Genomic DNA, 23391 nt, shown 5'->3' with positions numbered 1-23391 from the left:
TCATCAATTTCAAAAACTTTTTTTTTAAAATTACAACATGTTTTTTATAGCTTATACGACTTATAGCTGATGACTCTGATGTGTGTGCAAAATTTCACGAGTTTTCATGCATGTTAAGTACCCCAAAAGTACCAAAAACCTTGAAAATAATATTAATAATAATCCTTAGAAGAACAATAGGGTCTCAGCCCTTTCAGTGCTTGGGCCCTAATACTAATCTTTAGAAGAACAATAGGGTCTCCACACTTTCAGTGCTTGGGCCCTAATAATAATAATCCTTAGAAGAACAATAGGGCCTCCGCACTTTCAGTGCTTGGGCCCTAAATAATAATCCTTAGAAGAACAATAGGTCCTCCGCACTTTCAGTGCTTGGGCCCTAATAATAATAATCCTTAGAAGAACAATAGGGCCTCCGCACTTTCAGTGCTTGGGCCCTAAATAATAATCCTTAGAAGAACAATAGGTCCTCCGCACTTTCAGTGCTTGGGCCCTAATAAGATCTTAAATACAAATGTTAATATAAACACAATAAACCATGACCTCTAAGTTTAGCACAAATCTCATAAATGTTTGTTTCATAAAATGGTTACAACAATGACAGGGACATAATTTGATGTTCCACTATATTTTCAGTGTTTGGGCAAACTTTATTACCACCTGCTGGTGGAATCTCCAAACTGCAAATACAGGAATTGAGTTTAAACTTTGCGCTGAGAGTAGAGGTGCTCCTGAAAGGTCTTAGTGCTATAACCTATTTCTCAGGAAAATAGCAAATTGTGTTGGCGCTAAATCATAAATATACAATACACCCCCAGTTTGCACGCATACAGATAGTGCAAACACTCCCAGCCGCGCCCACTTGCGCTGGCACGAAACTTGCCCTTAGAATTATTGCTCTCACAAAAATTAGATAAGGCGTTGCCTTATAGCAGTGAGACATGCACCTTAACAGTGCATGTCTTACTGTTATTTTCCTTCCTTGTGCCCCTGAACAGAAGTTGGACTCAACCTAGTAGGAAATGGGCCTTATGGAAGAGTGCTCTAATCTTTTCAATGTCCCCTTTTAGATACACTTTCATTTGAGATGAATTCACTGGGGTATGAAGGAAGGGATGAGCTGTGTCCATGCCTTATGTGTATGCGTGTGTACATACGTATTTGGCTATAGTTTGAGGACAAAATTGGCCCTAGAAATAAGCTAAATATGGCAAACATTTGGGGACATCCAGAAACTTCCTCATGTGGAAAAATATCTTTAAAAAATAACAACAAATAACAGGACTTATGTATAAAAAAACGAGCAGAACAAATTTGTGTGTTAATAGATAATGAATCCATTCTTTCATAAATTGTCTCATTGAATGCAATGTGAAAATACATGTAAGAATGGTTTTACTAACAATTTATGAACAAATTGCCTCTACTATACTCATGCCTCATGAATAAGGCCGAAAGGTTTTTATTTTTCTATTAGGGTAAGGGTGTGGGTTAAAGTTAGTCTGTAATAGTTATAATTAGCTTAGCTATACTTAGCTTTATATATAAACAATAGAAGTCTGTTGTATGTCCCAAATTAGATAGTTAAGTGAACGTTTGTGCTTTCTTGCATGTTTAAGGAATGGTTAACCCAAAAATATAATTTCTGTCATCATTTGCTCACCCACATATTGTTCCAAAACATATGACTTTATTTTGTGGAACACAAATGAGGTGCTCATAAAAATTAAGAGCTGCAGCAGAGGGCAACATTTTCAGTGAATAACGACTTAAATTTTGGTCTTTTTACTCAATTCAAGCTATCAAATGACTCCAGAAGTCTATGAAGCTTGATAGCTCTGGTCTACTTTTGTTATATGGGAAAGAGCAGTGTAAAAATTTACTCTAACATCTCCTTTTTATGTTCCATGAAAAAATGGAGGTTTGGAATGGCATGAGGATGAGTAAATGATGACAGAAATTTCATTTTTGGGAGAACTATTCCTGTAACTGTTATTCTGATGTACAGTAATACATGGCTTTCCAGTGTGTAATTATAGTAAAGGGAATGTATTATTCATGTAATGGTATGTGTGTAAATGTGCTTGTGGAGGAGGAGCCCCTCTTCAGGGATGCCCACTGCACAGAGCACAATTTTGTGGGCCTCTCTATACAGATGAACTGTGGAGGAGTGGGTCTGCTAGGACTTCCCACTACAATCTATGAGCTCTGCAGAAGTGCAATCATTTACAGCTGAGGTTTCAGGCTCAAACACATCCCCCTCTTGTACTGTATGTTATTTTTCTATTTTTCAAGGAATGGCTTGAGAATGTCTTTTTATGAAAATTTCTCAAGCGGAGCATGAGCATATGGTCTTCAGTGTGTTGCACACAATAGTGTTGGTGCTAAATGTTTCATTCTACAGAATTTTGAAATATGAAATACAGCATTGTGTGTTATCTGTTTAATTTTCCTAATTCTTTCTTTCAGACCCAAAAGAAAACAGTAAGATGAGAGAATGCTGCAGCTTTCTAGACTTGTTCCAAATGAGCACCACCCTGCTTTCCACTATCATCTGCCTACAAAAGATCTCAGAACAAAGCTGATCGCGGAGTGTGGTGTGGACAACGAAAATTAGCCGGTAAAAAACAGGAATTCCACCTGTCAGCAACTGCAAACATTCTGCATTTATTTAAAGTAAGCGCTCAAGACTTATCAAGCAAAAAAATTAAAAAATAAACCCACAGATTTCACTCTTGATCTGTCATCAGACCAGATTCAAAGTCTTCCTCTGAGCACGAAGCACAGTGTGTCCTTGATGTACCAAGATACGAGATGTGAAAAGTAGGACACACATTTTCACACAGGATCAGAAGATCAGGAGAATCTCGAGAGGGGGAGAAAGAGAGGAACGGTGACAGCGGTGGATGACGGAGTGACGCATCAACAAGCGGGACTTTGATGTGCAAAGCGTTACGCCCCACACAGGTCACGGATCAGTCAGTCAACCTGTGTCATCTGCTGGAGCTTCAAGGCTGACGGCTCATTGAAAGAACGCTGTCTCTGTGTCAGCGATGCAGCTATGTGACTGTGAAGACTCTGTCTCTGCTATGGGACTGTCAACTGCTGCAGTGGTGGCAATAGTGTGTAACGTCCTTGTTGCTCTGCTAATATTTGTTCTTTTATTGATCCTCTGTAAAGCTTGCAAGGTTCCCTCCAGCCAAGAGAGGGTACCAGTACTGACTCTTGAGAGTTCAAATCAGAGAAATGAGCAGAAATACTTGCTGACGACCTGAGGAAATTCAGGTTGTGGATCTGATGGAGTAAATGTGTATTCTAAATACTGCAAACGTAGGAAAAAGACAAAGTGGACGCATGTTGATTGCTTTAGATTAAGTTGCATGGGTTAAAGCTGCCAAAGATAGTTTCTACTGCAATGACATTTACACTATTTATGCTGTGTCCTAACCTAACGTGATAAAAGCAAACTCTTCAGTGTAAATCTGAGATTTTGTCCTTGCTAACAAGCAACAAGCGATGTGTGACAGGACATATTGTCAGTCGTTTTGTTTCTAATTCTGAAGTGTTCCGCAGAGTTTCCCCATTCATAGTGAAATGTCAATAGTCCAAAGGTCTGGTTCGAAGTAAAAATTCAAAAAAAAATTTTTTCCATAGGGAAATTGGTTATTAACAATAACTTAGAAACCTTTAAAGACAGTGCTTCCATGAGCTCCGAAGTTGTTAATCAATGGTATACAGTATGTTTCTGCTAAAGCCATCAGTCCACGTCAATTTCAAAATTTTTACAAAATCATGTTCAATAGCAGAATTCTTGGTGAAGATTTACACTACCTGTGATCCTGATGAGAAATGATCCACCAATCTGAGAATCGTGGCTAAAGAGTCCAGCAGTGACCACTCCCATTACGCAATCTAGTTGGTCTCCTTACACTCCCAAACTACTTATACATTTAGTACTTAAACAAGTAACTGTTGCTCTCTATTAAACATATATGTTTTGATTGGCTGTTATGTTGCGCAGAATTTTCACATTAGTGAAGACAGAAAAATAAATGTTTATGAAAACTTGCATCGCGCCTGGTTAGGACATGTGTTACTGTAATAATCTTGACACCCCTGATTAGTTCAACATGATCACATGAGAGGTTGGCATGTTGTTTCTGAGATTTTCGGTACCCTAGGATCACGACTCACAAGTGTCATCTTTAATCAGACATTTTTGCATCGGCATAATCAGAGACTAGCGCGATTTGGAAGTTGTATTTTTTTTCCCTCTAACATTACATTTTTACTCCACTAATGGTTAGGTTAGGTTTGGGGTACAGTTTATAAAGTACAGTTCCCAGGAAACACACAAACTGATAAAATGTATTCACTGAATGCACTGTAAGTCGCTTTGGGTAAAAGTGTCTGCCAAGTGTATAAATGTAAATGCATAAAATGTGCATTCCTTTTCACTGTATTACAGCCTTTACAGCTGAAAACAGCTCACTTCATAACTCGCTTTTGGTGCCCCTCCATGGACGAGCCCATGCACCCGACAGCACTTCCTCCTTTGGCCACTGGGGGCAGTGTTTGCATTTTGGTATGCACAGCCTGATTTTACAGTAGCTAAAGAAAATTCTGATTTCACTGTTAGATTAGACTGGATTAGTTTCCTCTCCTTAAAACACTGACAAAGAGACATGGTCTCTCTAGGGAACTAATACTTAAGATATGTTAATGTTAAGATATGTTTTTTTTTTTTCTTTGTTTTTTTTTTTTGTGTGCTATTGTTAGAGGACCATCTAATTGGGACAACACATAAAACACTTGAGAACAAGGAGTAGGTTGGCTGCGCGTGGGCTGCTTGGAGTGTGTTTGTGTCTCTTACCTGAGCTCTCTCATATTGTACCACTCTGCCTGTAGTGTTTTATGTAAAGGTAAAGAGACTCTCAATGCCTTCTTTAGTGTAATTCTCTAGTGCCTGACAGAGCATCAGTGAATCCCCACACAGGCCAGAACACCTGCAGGAGACCAGCTGGTGATAAATGCTGTGGTAATTAATACATAAAAACAAATAAAAGCTAAAGAGTGAGAATACAATTTTTAATAAGAACTTGATAGTTCTGCTTTTGTTTCTGAAAGAGGCATGCTAATATAAAATGTGTGCTTTGTTGTTTGTTTATGCAAAGGGCCAGAGGACCTGGAAAACTTCTCATCTTACTAGCATCTTGTATCAAGGAAATTAAACCAATTAAAGTAATGAATGTGTTTAATAAATGCATTGAAATATCTGCACAATGTTTTGGTCTTTTTTAAACATCTATCCAGTTCTTATTTACAAACCCTCATGTGTTCCAAATCTGTATGACTTTCTTTCTTCAAAGGAACAGAAAGATGAGATTTAATTTCATCTTTTTTTTTTTTTTTGCATCTAAAATCTCCTTTTGTATTTCACAGAAGAAGGGTTGGTTTGGAACACCATGAGAGTCATTAAATGACAAAATCATTTTTGGATGAATTAACACTTTAAGATTTTGTTATGGACATCTCTCTTATATTACTAGAACATTTAGAAAGTTTCAATTCAGTATATCTAAACTAGGGAGTTCTAGTGTATAGTATACCACAGGGAGGTATACTATACATCCATCTTCTATAGATTTTCTCATCCAACTTCTAAAGATTTTTCATTTTTTTCGAAAGTCCACCAGGTCTACTCGCGTATCAATTATTTTTTTATCGATAAAGCCCTTCTACCTCTGGTTAGGTCTACAGAATACTCAGCTATTGTAATTTCGGATTATGCCCCACATATTTAGACCTTTCTTTCCCCTCAAATTCAGACACTCCAGCGGCTGTAAGCTTAATACTGTGTTGTTGGCTAATAAAGAGTTCTGTGATTTCATCTCTAAGAACATTGATTTATTCCTGGAAACGAACAAATCAGAAACAGAAACATCATACCGCAAATATGATGATCCCATTGTGAGGGACTTCCTTCCTAAAATATAAAGCAGCTATAGAGTATATTTTCATGTATAAAGACCCATTTATACTATGTGAGAAATAGTACGCATGATGTCATAAATACAACATTTTGATTTGCATAAAATAATGGCTTTTAATTGTCTGAGCTCAATCAAACAGTGAGATGATTGAAATGTAATCTGGAAAATATATATTTTGTAATATTTTGTTTACTGCATATTGTTTCTACCTACTAGTAGAGTAATGATGTGGTCTAAACCTGAAGAGAAACATTTTCAACTCAGTTCTAACATACTTCTTTAGCACTTTTCATAATCAACTCCCTAGAAAGATACAAGACAAATAAAACATTTTCTTGAACGTATGTACATTCCAAGGGAGGAGAGATGAACTCTATGAACCTATGTTCATATCAATATTAATGTATATTATATCTTTTTCACAACACTTTGCAGATTGGTTTTATTTCTTACTGTTAAACTATTACTGTCAATAGAATAAACTAATTATGATTTATCTCATGACTTCTGACCTTTCTATTGATTTCGCTCTTTAGAAAGCAGAAAATTACACGGGTACTTCCGGTTAGGTAATGCGGTGTTAAAGACACGCGGTGTCTACGCTCCGCATTATTTCATGTAATTGTTTCGTAATACACCCTATTTTGTCCTCATACCGAACCCATTCTATTTTTCTTGGTGTATCTCATTTGCTGAACTTCAGTCCAAATGAGCAAATCGACGAGATCCGGTGGTAAACAGCATATTCAAGCCCAACACATGCAGGCCGGCCATGAAGGCAGCAAAATGGCGGATACAGAGTTTGGATCTACACCGCTGACAATTGGGTCTCTGATTTAAGTGCTACAAAAATTCAGAAAAGACATGACTGAAGAGTTTGTCGCTTTGCTAAATAGCTCATTGGAACCACTTCGATTTTCCATCGACTCTTTGGTGCAACACTGGCAACTCAAACATCCACCATTAGTGAGATGGAAACAAGCCTCTCTGATCATAGTGACCGAATAACACCTGAGGGAAATCTGCGACCACTTATTGTCAGATTTCATTGATACATTGTGAAGGAGACGGTTTTTAAATGGGCTAAAACACACAAGGACAAATCCTACAATGGCCATAAAATCAAGTTGTATGAGGACTACAGCACAGCGTTAGCAAGGAAGCGGGCAGCTTTCAACAGAATCAAGGGCACTCTCTACAAGTGAGGTGTGCGGTTTGGCATGCTATACCCTGCTCGACTTCGAGTCAGCTACAATGGGGCAGAGCTCTTTTTTGACTCCCCCGAGGCAGCTGAGACATTCTACCATCAGAACTTTCCTGAGGGAACAGACTGATGTTGCTATACCTTTGAAGCAAAAGTCACTGGTTGTGAAAATCAGTGATCACGAATCACCATAAGCTTACTTAATGGTTGCTCAGAGTTTGTCTTTTGAATGAGTGGTAACCACTCTACATACGCATCTTAAAACAAACTGTTACATAGTCGTTTCAGAATTGTATCTATTATTGTTTCTTTTACATTTACATGTGGCACACTGTTTTCTGGCGGTCCTTTAGATACTGGATATATGAATGCTGAACTGCTTTGCCTTGGTTTCATAACCATTTTAAGTCACAGAATAACTTTTACTGTAGGTTATTTTTTTTTTACGTTCAGATATTTGTTCAAGGCGTTCTATTCTACTTTTAAGGAGTTGACAAGACTACATGGTAAATCGGTTGTGTAATCTCAGGTTTCCTGCCTCTTGACATGTTTGAAAAGATGAGTGATATATATATATATATTTTTTAATGGTCCTTTTTACTTCTCTTTTTCATTTTGCTATATCATAAATGACTAGTCCTACCTTGAACACAGGGGGGTTTTCTGGATACGCTGTTAAATGTGTTACTTGGCATATACATGGACTAGGTGGCCAGATTAAGCGATCTAAAGTGTTTTCACACCTGAAGAGTTTGTCTGTTAAAATCACTTTCCTACTGGAGACACGCCTTTGAATCAATGAACAGGCTAGGCTTCGTAAACCATGGGTTGGACAAGTTTTTCATTCGAGTTTCAATTGCAAAGTCAAGGGTGCTGCTATTTTAATACTTAAATGGATAAAGTTTGTCCCATTCAAAACTTTCTCTGATCCTGGGGGGATATATATCATAGTATGTGGCATCTTATATGAAACTCCCATCATATTAGTTAGTGTTTATGCACCCAATTGTGATAGTCCTAGTTTTGTGACTACACTGTTTTCGCATCTTCCAAATTTAGACACCCTCGTATTAGGAGGAGATTTAAATTGTACAATTGATCCAGTCTTGGATCGCTTTCAATTCGGGCCAATTTCTCCCACTTTGATGTCTAAGGCATTTTTATCCCTTATGGACCAAATAGGATGTGTGGAATCCCTGGCGCTTTTCTCATCCAACTTCTAAAGATTTTTCCTTTTTCTCGAAAGTCCACCGGGTCTACTCACGTATCGATTATTTTTTTTATTAATAAAGCCCTTCTACCTCTGGTTAGGTCTACAGAATACTCAGCTATTGTAATTTCGGATCATGCGCCACATATTTTAGACCTTTCTTTCACCTCAAATTCATACAGACACTCCAGTGGCTGGAAGCTTAATATTGGGTTGTTGGCTAATAAAGTGTTCTGTGATTTCATCTCTAAGAACATTGATTTCTTTCTGGAAACTAACCATTCAGAAACAGTATCGCCAACACTCTTGTGGGAAACATTTAAAGCATTTATACGTGGCAGCATTATCTCTTTTAATGCATACCGGGTCAAAGCTAGGAAACTGAAACAGCAGTAACTCATTGATGCAATATTAGAAATAGGCAAAACACAAGCACATCAAGCCCCAATTTGGAAACCCCATGCTAAAAATTACAAACAGGATGTGACTCACTATGAACCAATAAAGCTGAGTATTTACTGAAACGAACAAAAGCTACTTATTATGAGCATGGTGATAGAGCTGCTGTCTACTAGCCTCCCAGTTTAGGCACCAATCTGCATCCCACCTTATCTCACAGATATATGATTCCTCACACAGGCTTATAATGGACCCAGTTAAAATTAATTCGGAAATCTTTCTTTCTACAAATCTGAACCACCCTTAGATGCCACTGTCATACAGTCTTTTCTTTCCCTCAAATAAATTCAGATATGGCTAAGCACTTGGATGAGCCTCTTCGCTTGGAGGAGTTTACTTCCTGTATTGCTGCTATGTGGAATAATAAAGCTCCCGGCCCCAATGGCTTCCCCGTAGTATAATTCTCCACACAGCTATCCCCCTTATTATTGGATCTTTTTAATGACTCATTAGACAAGGGCTTTTTACCAGCATCTTTAAACCAAGCTTTAATCTTTTTAATATTGAAGAAGGGCAATGACCCTAAACTTTGCAGCAGCTATAGGCCCATCAGTTTAATCAATAATGATGTTAAGTTATAAGCGAAGATATTGGCCAAGCGTCTAGATGCTTGTCTATCTAGTGTTGTGTCAGATGACCAAACAGGTTTTATATTGGGTCACCAATTGTTGTCCAATGTACGCAGATTATTAAATGTAATCTTTATTCCATCTAGCTCTCCAAAATCAGAAAAGGTCATCTCATTAGATGCAAAGAAAGCATTCGACCACGTGGAATGGGAATATTTATTTACAGTTCTACAAAAATTTGGATTTGGTTAATTTCATGGGTACGTTTATTATACTCTGCCCCCTCAGCTAGTGTGAAAACAAATTCGGAGATGTCGCCTTATTTTCCGCTTACCCGCAGTACCCGTCAGGGGTGTCCGCTTTCACTTTTCTTTTCGCACTAGCTATAGAGCCCCTCTCTATTGCTTTAAAAGATACTTCAATTTATTCTGGCATACACAGAGGAGGCAAGGAGCACCATGCCTCGTTATATGCGGACGATCTTTTGTTATATGTTCAGGACCCAATTAATTGCATGGACGATATAGTACATTTGCTGAAGGAGTTCGGATCCTTTTCGGGTTATAAGCTAAATATTGCTAAAAGCTAATGTTTTCCCATCAATGACCTGGCAAAACAAATCTCCATAAATAAACTTCCTTTTTATATGTCTCTGGGGGGTTTCTGATATTTGGGAGTACATATCTCACACTCATTTAAATCACTACACAGAGAAAATTTTAATAAACTGATAGACTGCATAAAAGTAGACCTTCAACGCTGGAGTAATTTACCACTTTTGCTAATTGGCAGAATTTAGTCAGTCAAATAGTATATCTTGCCGCGAATTTTGTTTTTATTTCAGATCCTCCCCCTTTTTCTTCCAAAATCCTTTAAGTCACTCGATGCCATTTTATCATCTTACATCTGGTCTGGCAAGCCCCCACAGTTGCAGAATATACTGTAACTCTTCAGAGGACCAAACAAGATGGAGGCCTTGCTCTACCAAACATGATACTCTACTATTGGGCAGCTAATATCCAGAAATTATCTTTGTGGTGTAATTCTCCAAATACCAATTGGTGCATTATAGAAGCAAACTCTTGATGTTGTCCTCTCTACCTGCATTCGTTTTTGCTTCCTGTTCAACACACCCATCCAAGTACACAAATAACCCTATTGTGCTTTCCTCATTAAAGATCTGGAAACAGTTTCGGCAGCATTTTGGATTAAATTCATTGTCGGCCCTTATGCCTATCTGTAGTAACCACTTATTTTTACCGCCCACTATGGATTCATCTTTTATGCAGTGGAGGGAGAAGGGCTTGGTGTTGTTCCACGATTTGTTTTCTAACAATACATTTATAACATTTAATGACTTGGTAGCCAAGTTCAATGTGTCTAAATCTAGATTATTCAGATATTTTCAACCATGTGACTTCACAAGAACTCACTTCACCTCTTTTCCTCATCAGCCAAAGAAAACATTGATAGAGGAGTTAATGTCAATTCCAAGATCTCTTTGTCGTATCTCTTCAATATATATGCTTTTACATTTCGCACAACTACCTCTCTTTCCCCGCTTAAGGAAGCCTGGGAAAAGGAGTTAGGAGCTGAAACTGAAGAGGATTTGTGGGAGAATACCCTAGCTAAAATTTCACCTGTATTTGTGCCAGTTTGAATTTGATCCAATTTAAAGTGGTTCACAGGATTCATTATACCAAGGTAAAATTGAGAAAACTGTCATTAGTAGATGATGGCATTTGCACCAGATGCTCACAATCCCCAGCAGACCACACACATACGTTCTATACATGTCCTAAATGGTAAAATGGTCTGCACTTATATAGCGCTTTTTTAACCTTAGTGGTTCCAAAGCGCTTTACACTGTGACACATTCACCCATTCACACCAATGACGGCAGAGCTGCCATGCAAGGCGCTAGCCTGCCATTGGGAGCAACTTGGGGTTCAGTGTCCCAAGGACACTTTGGCATGTGGAGTCATGTGGGCCAGGAATCAAACTGCCAACCCTGCGATTAGTGGTCAACCTGCTCTACCACCTAAGCCACAGCTGCTAAATTGCTTTCATATTGGTTGTCCTTCTTCAGCATGCTCTTAAAGGCTCTCAAAATCTCTCTGAGCCCTTGCCCATTGGTCACAATTTTTGGAGTGTTTCCTATGGAAGGATTCTGCACCAGGAGCCAGGCCGACATTATTGCTTTTGCTTACCTTATAGCCAGAAGACGCATATTGCTGCATTGGAAATCAGCAAACCCCCATTACTACCACGTGGTTGAAGGACTTAATGTCTTTTCTTTACTTGAAAAAATTAAGTATACCATAAGAGACTCTGTCGACTCTTTTTATAAAACTGTCGATACACTAACATCACTAGATCTCTGAATATAAATGTACCTGCAGATATGACTGTTTTTTTTTTTGTTTTGTTTTTTTGGGAGAGGGGGTACAGGGTTGTTCTGTTTGTATATTTGCAAAATTGTTAACCCAATAGAAAATTGTCAGATTGTTATGTCAGAAATGTGGCATGTATCATATCATTTTGGAATCTGCTTAATAAAAACTATCATAAAAAAGCAGAAAATTGGTTAAATGTAAACTTTTTTTTATACTCTTTTTAATCTTTTTTTTTTAAACTACATTTCTGTAAACTTTTTTCTCTTGTAATTTTCTGCGGACCCCCTTACACCCCCTCACAGACCCTTGGCGGTACCCAGACCTCGGTCATCTAACACAATGAGAGAGAATAATGAAATTTAGAAGGATGTTTATTAGTATATGCATGTTAATTTAGGAGTATTTGAAGTATTTTTGACAGAAGTATGTGTTGATATGTATTAATAATTTATGTGTGACATACACAGTTGCTTAGTTCTGCTGATTGCTCCCAGACTCCCTCAGCAAACTCAACAGCTTCTCCATCTTCGCGATCTCCACCTCTGGCCCCTTCAGCATCTCTTGACCCTTCTTCTCCTGGGAAACCAAAGAGAGAAATGAAGAGGAAGAGATGAGTCAGCTGTTGAAGTGAATGGACTGACCCGGGGGTGCCACTAACAATCACAAACACTCCTCGGTGTGAAGATCTCATTTAAACATTTCTGTCTGAACTGAGGAAGTAATAAGAGAGGTGTTACCAAAGTGTTATTTCCTCTGTGTGCTGTGGTGGAACAAACCACTAACACCATCATCAGAGACTCACTCTAATCTCGCATGACATTTTTCAGAGACGATTACAGTGACACATTGTTTCCTCAGGGGAAGAATGGCAACAGTGGACTACTTATTAAAGATCTCCATGTTTACTGACCATACAAATGCAGTAATGAACTAAACAGGACCCAGGCAAGCTACTCAATGGACAATAGCAAATAAATTCTAGCGCTCATTAATGGCTGTAAATTCATTGCTTGTCAATCATTAGATGAAAACGCTTGTAATCACTCTAAAAACATCTGTTAAAATTGCTCGGCAGGCTACTACTGTTTAGACATCCAAATAACATTTGAAGTCATAGTACAGATATATCTTCAATGGGCTCGAATAAGTAGCTCAAGGTTACAGCTATTCATAGAATTTCTCAAATCATAACCAGGGAGTGCTGCTAGGGAAAAAAAATAGGGAGATTGAGAAACATCAAGGAAAGTGACTGACATAGACACCTCAAGGCTACCGTGCGAAGGACAGGATGTGGGATTGTGCTGCAGGTAAGATTCTTGCCTTCACAAATGTCAAACTAATGTCAAACTGTTCATGTGATAAGGGTGGATTGGTACAATAAACGATTTTGTATCTTCATTTACACCAAGTGACACTAATCTTTAAAGGTGCACTCAGTAACTTTTTGTTTGTATCATCTTGGACTTACAGTGACACCAAGTGTTGTGGATGCAGCATCATTCAAAATCAATGGTTTTCAGTTACAGATGCCATTGTTATAAATCCACTATTCACAATCAGCCATGATTAATTTAATCCAAGAGTGAAAGTGTCCAATAACAAGATGGTTACTGAGATTATTGTGAAAAGTATTCAGCTGTTCATGTGATTCTAAAATGGCAGCCCCCATGAGAGCACCCCTGTTCCATGTAGAATAGAACAGCTTTTATTAGGTTACTGATATGACAAGAGTCTTCATCTCTGTATCTCAATCTCATGATTTTATACATACTGTATATTTCAAAATTACAATTAATTTCTTTAGGAGTAAAACCTTTTAAATGGGGAAAAATGACAGAGTGCACCTTTAAAGTTGTCCTTGTTTACTGGGTGGAAAAATACCTTCAAACAGAACTCTTTTTATACACTTTAACTTTATTAGATAAACAAGGTTCATCTTATTGTGGTGCAAAATATCACTTTTTTTCTTTTTGAAAACCCATTTGTTTTAAATATGTAGTTTTAACTTAATACCATATAAAAAGTATCTACCAGTAATTGGTTTTATGTTGAACTGCAAAGCACTGATGAGATTAAATGAAATATGAAGATAATACCAAGAAGGATCTAATCGAATTTTAACTCTAAATAAAAAATGAGTCTTTTCTGTTTGTTATTGGTCCACATTCAGTAAATAATGAAATCTGACTTCAATATTTAAACTTAGTAACAGCTGATTTAGACTAAACAAGTTACTCACTGCATCCATTTCTTTGTGAAAATGTTTAATCTACCAGCAGCAATCAATTGGGTCTTATTAGAGCAGATGCAATAACAATGATGCTGGTCCATGAAATATAATAAATTATGTCAAATCCTGAGTTTGTCCTGATCCACCAATCCTGATGGAAAGTTATGGAAGCCTTTCAGAAATAGGGTGTTTCAACCACAGCATGTTGTGGGGCATTTTCAGCTCAATTTGTAAAAAAAAAGAATTTTTTTCTGGGGTGCCAAAAGAACCTGCAAGTGCCGCAGCCGAGTGATTGTTTTAAATGTTAACTTCATCTATATTAATGCACAAAGTTGCTTGGAAACTGCAAACTCCTACAGTTAGGATAATAAACTACTACATATTACTTGGTGGAAGAATTGTTTATTCTTATTATTATGAACGAGTAGTACAAAAAAGTTGAAAGGTCCTGATGACAATGTAAATCGCAAAAGTTTTTTTCTAGCATTTTGGCACCTTTTGCACTTTTTTGGCCTCTTAATATATATCCTTGAAGATTGTTTCTATGGACATTTTGTATGAGCTTCTTCTTTCCTTATATTTGATTATTAAGAACGAGAAATGTAACTATTTATTGAACACTGGTGTCTTTGATCACAATGCTGATGCGGCCATTTTTTAAAACTATTTTACCATGGGTAAGGGGGTTTTAGGCACCATGGTAAAATCACTTTAACGCACTGCCTTTCGTAGCTTATTGCTTTATTTAAAGAAATAACACAGTGTCTGATTGGTTGATTAGCAATAGTGCAAAGAATAGGGTCATTTGCAAAACCGTGGAGTCAGTTTGGAATTTGAGAACTTGAGGGTGCAAGCCTTACGTATGGTGCATTAATTTTATGTGAAAGAAATGAGAGTTTTGGGGTTTTAATCAAGTTCAGCATCAACAGTTCTTCCTAAGAACCCCAGTTGTCACAGGCTGGCCTGACTGTGCCTCCCCTGACTATCTGTTTGTCTCGTCTGAATGTTTTTTCCCGTGTTTGCCTTGCCTCTCATGCCCTCTTGTGTCTTGCAGGTGCCACGTCGAGATGGCCAGCTCCAGTTGCCTTGGCAACTATCGTTACTCCAATTAGAGGATCATCCGCACGGCACCTGCTCCCCCAATTACCTCTCCCTATTTCAGCTCCCTTTGTCTCTAGTCCTGTGCTGAATCATTTTGTGTGTTTGTTAGTGTGTCGGTCTGTTTCCTAAGTTTGTGAGTTAGCTTTTGAAGCTTCGGTCGGTCCTAGTATTTTGCTAACTCTGTTTTCAGTTGACCTTTTTCTCCATTGTGAGAGTTTTGTTTGTATTTTGACTTTTTGCTTAATAAGCTCATTTTGATCTGGGAGCCCCACAGGTGGTGCTATGATCAAACATCTTTTTCTGTCAGGTCTGGACAACCCGCACAGTGTTGAGGAGCTGGGTGAGATTTTATTTTGGCCCTTTAGGGATCTCGTGGATCACATCTGCCAACTTGCTGAGGTGGAGCTCATGCTTAATGCATGGTACTCGAAATCCAAGGACTCCTTTCAACCAGTGCCCTTTCCTACTCCGGGCTCTTCTCGCGCTTCACGCCATTGTAGGAGGCGGAGACTTGCTGCGGACTGCCAGGGTGCGGAGGAGCCCGCCGCCGACCGCCAGGAGGCGGAGGAGCCCACTGCCGACAACCAGGAGGCGGAGGAGCACACGGCCGTCCCCACTGCAGTGATTCTGACTGTTCGGAAGAGGAGAAGGGCCCCTGCTCCCCAGTCGCTACCAGTGCTCCTGGCTACAGAGGCCATTCCCCAGTTGCTGCCAGCTCTCCCGACCACATCGGACGCCACACTGCCTGTCCAGTTCCCTGTGGTCATCGAGTCTGTCCAGTTCCCCAAGGCTGTTGATGAGCCTGCCCTGTTCCCTGTGGCCATCGGCGAGCCTGCCCTGTTCTCTGTGGCCATTTACGAGCCTGTCCTGTTCCCTGTTGTCATCGGGTCTGTCCTGTTCCCTGAGGCTGTTGACGAGCCTGTCCTGTTCCCTGAGGCTGTTGATGAGCCTGTCAAGTTTCCTGTAGTCATTGAGTCTGTCCAGTTCCCTGAGGCTGTCGACGAGCCTGTTCAGTCCCCGGTGACCGTCGACTATCCTGTTCAGTCCCTAGCGGCTATCGACCAGCCCATTGATCGGACCAGTAACCAGCTCCCATCAGACACCAACCGCCAGTCTGTTGCTCAGCCCAGAAACCAGCACCCATCAGACACCAGCCGCCAGTCTGTTGCTCAGTCCAGTAACCATCACCCGTCAGACACCAGTCAATAGTCTGTTGCTCACACCTATGTCCGTCTGGCCACTGCTTGGGCTGTCCGTCCCCCAGCCACTTTACACACCTTCCTCTCCAAGACTGAGACTTTCCCTACCCTTATCCTATCCCTGACCTCGGTCTGCCTCTCCACCAATCCATTCCCCACCGCTGGTCTAGTCCCCTCAGCTTTTGGTCCCTTACCCTTTCCCGAAACTCTGGTCATCCAGTCAGTCCTCTGTAGCCTTCCTTTCCTGTCTGGATCTACTTCCTTGTCTGCCCAGCCTGTTCCCTGCTCGTTACCTGATCCCGCTTCGTTCCTGGGCCTTCCTCCAAGGCCACCTGACCTCTCTCCTCTCCTTACACATTTTACCTGTCCTCCTGACCCTGCTCCTTCCCTAAAGAAATCTCCCTGGTCACCAGACCCCGTTCTCTGGTCAGATCCGCTAGATCTGCCCTGGTTCCCTGGCCATCCACCCAACCTTTTCTGGCTCTCTAATGCTCCGCCCAGTCTGCTCTGGTTCTCTGGCTGCCCACCAAAATGGTCTTGGCTCCCTCTCCCGTTCCTGAGGCCTCCTCCCTGGTTGCCGGACCCCGTTCCTTTCCTTAAATTTCCTTCCTGGTTTCCCTCCCTTTCTTGTGTTCTTTATTTTCTGTGTTAGTGTCTGTTCTGTTTGTCTTGTCTGTTGTTTTATGTCTCTTCTGGGATGCCAGGAGGCGTCTCTTTTGGGGGGGGGGGTGGCATTTTTATTGTCTTTGTGGCTGAACCCTGGCACTCATGTTATGCGTCTGTCTAGTCTGGGTCTGTGTTGAGCGTATGGCTCAGTATTATTCGCCTATCCATGTCCTCTTTCTGTCTTTGTCTTGTCTCTAAGTGGGCGCATGGCTTCGGACGCAGTTTCCTTGCAGTGCGCTCTTCGGTTGGTTTTGTGTTTCATGTTCGGAGCATGGTGTCTGGATCCTGACTCTCCTGTCTGGTTCGGTTTCGGTTCTGGTGTTGGGATCCAGACACTCATGCTCCATGTCTTGTCTTTTTTCCCTCCCTCCCTGGTCAGTTCCTTTTGTGTTGGTCTGTCTCTTGTGGACGCCAGGAGGAAAATTCACTACCATATTTGTAATTATTTTCTTTTTTTTTTTGTATTATAGTAGAATTTGTATAAAACTAGCGAATGGCTACTTGAAGGCAGTGCTTATAGTACATGACTAAAATTCAAATGGCAAATTTATGAAACGGAATAGAAATGAGATCTGAAGATTTGCAGAATCTAATTTTTTTAATGACTGCGGCTGAAGCCGGTGATTGTGAATCAGAGGGGAGTTCTTACGTAAGTGGAGTGGAAGATGAAGATTTTACTGCTCCCTTGCCAAGAGGGCTCCCAATATTTCAGACAAGCTTGTAATTGCAGTCAGTATTGTGCAGGCAATTAAAGTTTATTCAGTGTTTGTTATTTTAAAACAAAAGAGGTTGCTGAAAAAGTTGCTGAGAAAGACTGCTCCAGAACACAGTAGATTGGGAAATAAATCAGAGCTGAGCAGCTGAGACTGCAAACTGGCACTCCAGCAAGAATACTGACGTGAATGTTCATGCAGTCTGTTAAAAGCGGAAGGTTAACGAGATTAATATGAATACTGTGAGAAAAGTGTCATAGATAGATGGTGTGCTGTAGGGGAGATCATTTTGAGTGGTTGTGTGTGTGTATCAGTGTAGCGCAGGTGTGCAGGGCTAACACTGGACTAAAAACAGACTGATTCTATTGAGTCTGGACCCTGCTGTCTTTATTCACTGTCAGAGACGCTGTCCCGTGGGTCACACTGGCATTGGATTGCTTTGCCATAAAGAATTTGTATGAACAGGTATGTCTGTTAGTAAGTCTGATTGGCTGGTTTGATGGAACTTCCATGAGTAAAAGCACACAGGACTTTACAGTATATCAGTACACCTGGAAACAGAGTTGTGAGGTTCTGGGTTGCTACAACAAGCACTTTTGAGGATAAAATAATCACTGTAAATAATCAAATCTTTTAAAGATATTCAGCTTCATTCGAGGCACATAGGTGCAAGTAAAGCGGATATCCAATGCGGATAAGTAATCTGATTACAGTTACAGACATGAATAAAATTACATTACTAGGATTACTCATTTATTGCTAAGACAATAATATTAATTAAGTAGAATGCATTTTGAAATGTATTACGTTCCTATGTTAGTACTTTTATGTGTGTTGCTGTGTCAGCTAATGTGCATGCGCTCTAACAAACCACCATGGCATTGAGGACACGTATGGAGGCGATGGCAGATGAGTGAGCTGTGTTACTATGGACGCAGAGGAGTGTAGTTGTTTATTCAAATTGAAAATGAAAGTAAAGCATTTCAAGATTTCATGTGCTCACAATCAATCTCAACGAGCTCTGTGTCAGCATGCTCCCGGCCCTGGCTGGAGGAGAGAGGCACGCAAGGCTGGGCCGGCAACAAATCCTCCTCAAATTTTCACGCTCTACCCCATCCTCACGCGCCTCCCTCGTGTGTCTCTCTGCAGCTGCCATGGGAGGAGAGGGGATCGGCTTCGGGCATATATTGAAAACAGCGCTCGTTCCCATCTGACAGAGGGATATATCCAGGGGTAGACTGGGAAGAGAAATCGGCCTGGGATTTTACATAGAAACTGGCTCAAAAGTTGTTGGGGGGGGGGGTGTCGCTGTCCTTTTCTCCATATCGCTACCCCCTTCGGCACATCGCTGCACCGTTTTGTGGCCCATTCTGCATAACGCGGCGGCTCATTTCAGCTTATCGCTGACCATTCGGCCTGTTTCGTGGCCGGCCCGGTTCTCCCAATGGCCAGTCTGCCCCTGATCAGCCCCAAAGTGCGTCAGCCCACCGGGAAAATGCCCAGTATGCCAGATTACCAATCCAACCCTGGATATATCGCTCACAAGGTGGAAACATTTGCGGAACGGTATCTTGAAAAAGATGTTGCTAAGCAAATGGCTCTTTTATGTTCTTTATGTACTGTACACAATTAAACACAGACACAATGCAATAGCATTACAGATGTGCAAGTGATAAAGGATACACAATTCGTCCAAGCACAAGCAGGGCGGTAGAAATAACCCACTCTCTGTAAAGTTGTGTAAACACACACATGCTGCACATGCACACACATAAACAGACATACTGTACATGCACACATACACATGCACAGGGTTGGGGAGTAATGGAATACATGTAACAGGAATACGTATTTAAAATACAAAATATAAGTAACTGTATTCCACTACAGTTACAATTTAAATCATTGGTATTTTGAATAGTTACATTCAAAAAGTATTTTGATTACTGAAGAGATTACTTTGCATTTTATTGTCATTTGTTTCATTTAATATTTAGTCCTTTCAGATGGAAAACATTTATACATATAAATGATGCGATCCAAAGTGCATTTGAACAGCGGTGAAACACTTTCTTATGATGTGTTACATTCATACGAGCAGACAGAGAAGTAAATAGAAATAAACCTTGTGTAAATTGTCAGCTTTACGCTAAGCTAAAATGCTATTTCTACCATTTTACATGTTACCAGGCACGATCATATTTTTTTATCAAGAAAATTAACGTTGGATCATAATTTCTTTTTTCTAGTAAGACCTTTGATATTAGGGCAAAAGTCATATTCTTGATAATAATTTTTGTATTGTTTTCCTGTAAAAATATCTAAAAATCCTTAAAACAAGATCAATTTGATTGATCTTGTTTTAGAAACAGCACTGCATAAGATATTTAGGTTTTTCAGAGAATGTATGTATTAACATGTGTATTTTGTCTTACTGTGCTGGCAGAGTTTTTATAGTCAAAACAAGTGAAAAAAATCTACCAGTGCTGAAGAAGTAATCCAAAGTATTTAGAATACGTTACTGACCTTGAGTAATCTAACGGAATATGTTACAAATTCCATTTTACAGCATGTATTCTGTAATCTGTAGTGGAATACATTTCAAAATAACCCTCCCAACCCTGCACATGCATGATGCACAAACCTGTATATTCACACCAAAAAGAAACAAGCATTCAAATACATAATGGATTTACTATCAAAGCTGTTTGCAAATGTTTTCAAAAATGTTTTCAGTTCATTAGTCTTTCACACCAACACAAACACAGGTAAACAAGCATACTGAACACATACATGCCACACACAGCTAAGAAGGTTGTAGACAGCGTGGACACACACACACACCTGAAGATACTACTACAGCATATTTCAGATAAGAAAGTTAAGTTGCATATTTAGAAATGCATTGGATCTCTTTAGCCAAGTTGCTGTCTTTGTCATATTGCTGTAATTTTGTTATTTTTCAAGTTGCTGTCTTTGTCATATTGCTGTAATTTTGTTATTGCTTTCAGTCAATATTAAAGTACTAAAAGAGCTATTAGTGTCACATATTTTTTTTTTTTGCAGGATTGGTTTTAGAAAGGAACTTCAAAGTAAAGTAATTAGTAATATGGACAAGGATTACTTACTTAAAGGTAAGACATTTTTAGGCATGCCTGCCGTGACATTAGTTGTGTGTGATCTTATTATGTATTGGATTTTAAATTGCATTGTGCCATAGGGCATTGTGCCAAGTTTATCTTCTCTATTTATTTTTTAATATTGCCAATCATAAACTTTTTTGTTTCCTAAATAATTAAACACATTTTCATTATTGCTATTAGCCATTTTACCAGCTGCATAAAGATAAGCACCTGAGAGTTTTGTGTGTCATGTATTATACCAATTTCAACGCGTCAGCAATTACATCAGTCAGTGGGTTATAGCATGGATCGATCTATTCTATTTATATGTAACACCCATTTATAAATCCAAAAATAATAATAATAATAGATATATTAGATATATACTGTGCGGTGAAACCTATGTTCAGTGGGCCGCAAGAATCCTGAAATTCTCGGTAACATTTTGTTTCCCAATCCAACCCTGACTTCACTTGATAATACAAGTTTTTTTCCCCCTTTATAATGAGAATAAATAGTGACTGAGACTAACATTCCACCTAACATCAAATAAAAGTAATACGGTTTTGGAACAACATGGAGGTGAGTAAATGACAGAACTGCCATTTTGGGGTGAACTATCCTTTTAATAACAGATGGATGGATAGATGGATGGATGGATTAAATTTATTAATTCATTAGGGTGGGGCTACGTCGATAGCTGACAAGTTTGATTCCGTTTGGTGAAGCTGTTGGTACAGAAATAACAATTTCACTTTTTAAGTTGTGAGATTAATCTAAATTGAAACATTTCAGAAATGTACAATATGCTAAACCGCCTTTGAACACTTGACCTGCTGACTCACTCTGAAATCACTTTCAAGGATCTATGTCCCCACATCAATTTGTTCTGAGAGACTTTCCCAGTATAGACTAACTAATTGATGTCTTAAATCACTATGATTTAATGCCCGGTAAACAAATGATATTTAAATTTACGTTGTGAGAACACTGTTAATGTGTTACTGGAACATTCCCATTCATGCCACTTAGCTAAAGTGAAATGTTCAATAACTCACTGATGACATATGATCTTTTATTTTACTGCAGTAGGTCCTGCGCATGTTGTAAATTTGCCTGAAGCAGTCACAAAAATGCAGATACAGCAATCCTTGTAGAAGCATAAAGCACAGTAGTGATTGAAAAAAGGCTGTGCCGTAGTGATACAAGTGATTTCATAACGAAAGTCGCTGCAGGCTTACACATACTGTACACTTCTGAGTGTATCTCTTACCATAGGCTTCTAGCGGAGGTTGGGAGAGCGCTTCAGGCTGTCAACACAGCCGCGGTCATCGCCCACGATGATGATGGGGTGAACATGGTTGAATCAATGTGTGATAGCTTTGTCTTTTTGTTGGCCACCACTGTTTGCTGACAGAGAGCCTCAAATTTGTTGATGCTGAGGTCAAACACGTGAACCTGAGAGAGAGAGAGAGAGACCATGGAAAAGAGACAAAGAAAGAGAGAGAGAGAATTGGAGGAAATCCAGGCAGTTTTATTCCACATAAGTCTTTGTCATTAATTTATGTTTTCAGTGTGAAACAGACCTTAACACATCTATAATGTGTTATTTTGCTTTGGCTCTGAGTGTCAGTAAGTCTATGATGCATATGTGCACTTGCATTTCTATATACTCATATGTATGAGCACAACTGTGTCTTCAGACCATGGATTCCGACTATCAGGCGTAGAGGACTATATTATTTGTGTACTGTTGATTTGGTTTGTGTGTATGTCAGTACAGTACATGTGTTTGAACAAGTGAGTGCAGATGCCTCAGTGTGTGTTTATTTGTGTATTTATTACCTGATATTCTACTGCTTTTCAGGCTTTAGGTTACTGTATAAAAGCTGAATATCAGACTGTATCACAGTGTGTCCACCTTGTCTAAATTCCCAAAAATCATCTTTCTCCATTGACAGCAATTCAAAAGTCAGACTGATCACACTGTGAATACAGCGACAACAGTTGGGTCGAAAATTCTGTTGAAATCGGTCTGTGCTTACCGAAATTCAAATCACTGCCCTCCGGGAGACGATGCTGGAAGTGTTGATGAACACATGGGCCTGTGTGAGATTCAGTTTCTGAGTGAAATGTCCACAGTGTCGCCAGAAGGGGATTGTATTTTATTTGTAAACTATGAAATGCAACCAACAGGAATGCATATTTCATTAACCATACACACTAACCTGTTAATAGTACTTAGAATATCAAAATCCACAAAAGGAGGTAGATCCTTTTCCTATTTGGCTCCTAAACTATGGAATAGTCTTGCTAACACTGTTTGGGACTCAGACACACTCTCTCAGTTTAAGTCTAGAGTCTAGACTAAACACTCACCTATTCAGCCAGGCATACACCTAACTTATCCATAAAGTCATAGTTATGCTGCATTAGTTAGGTCTGCCAGAACCAGAAAAACATCTCATATTCTATAAATCTGTTTAGAGCTGATGGCATCTATGCCAATATTATTCTATTTGTTTCCCTGTC

At 39.4% G+C, this 23391-nt stretch overlaps 1 pseudogene; it reads right to left on the bottom strand.

Moving 5' to 3' along the window:
- Positions 1-12268: 12268 nt before the first annotated feature.
- Positions 12269-23391, bottom strand: part of LOC127430929 (dynein axonemal intermediate chain 1-like) — a 38828-nt pseudogene continuing 27705 nt past the window's right edge.

The sequence above is a fragment of the Myxocyprinus asiaticus genome, chromosome 40 (assembly GCF_019703515.2).
Source record: "Myxocyprinus asiaticus isolate MX2 ecotype Aquarium Trade chromosome 40, UBuf_Myxa_2, whole genome shotgun sequence".
In the NCBI taxonomy this organism is placed as follows: Eukaryota; Metazoa; Chordata; class Actinopteri; order Cypriniformes; family Catostomidae; genus Myxocyprinus; species Myxocyprinus asiaticus.
This window is presented reverse-complemented; position numbering and strand designations above follow the sequence as displayed.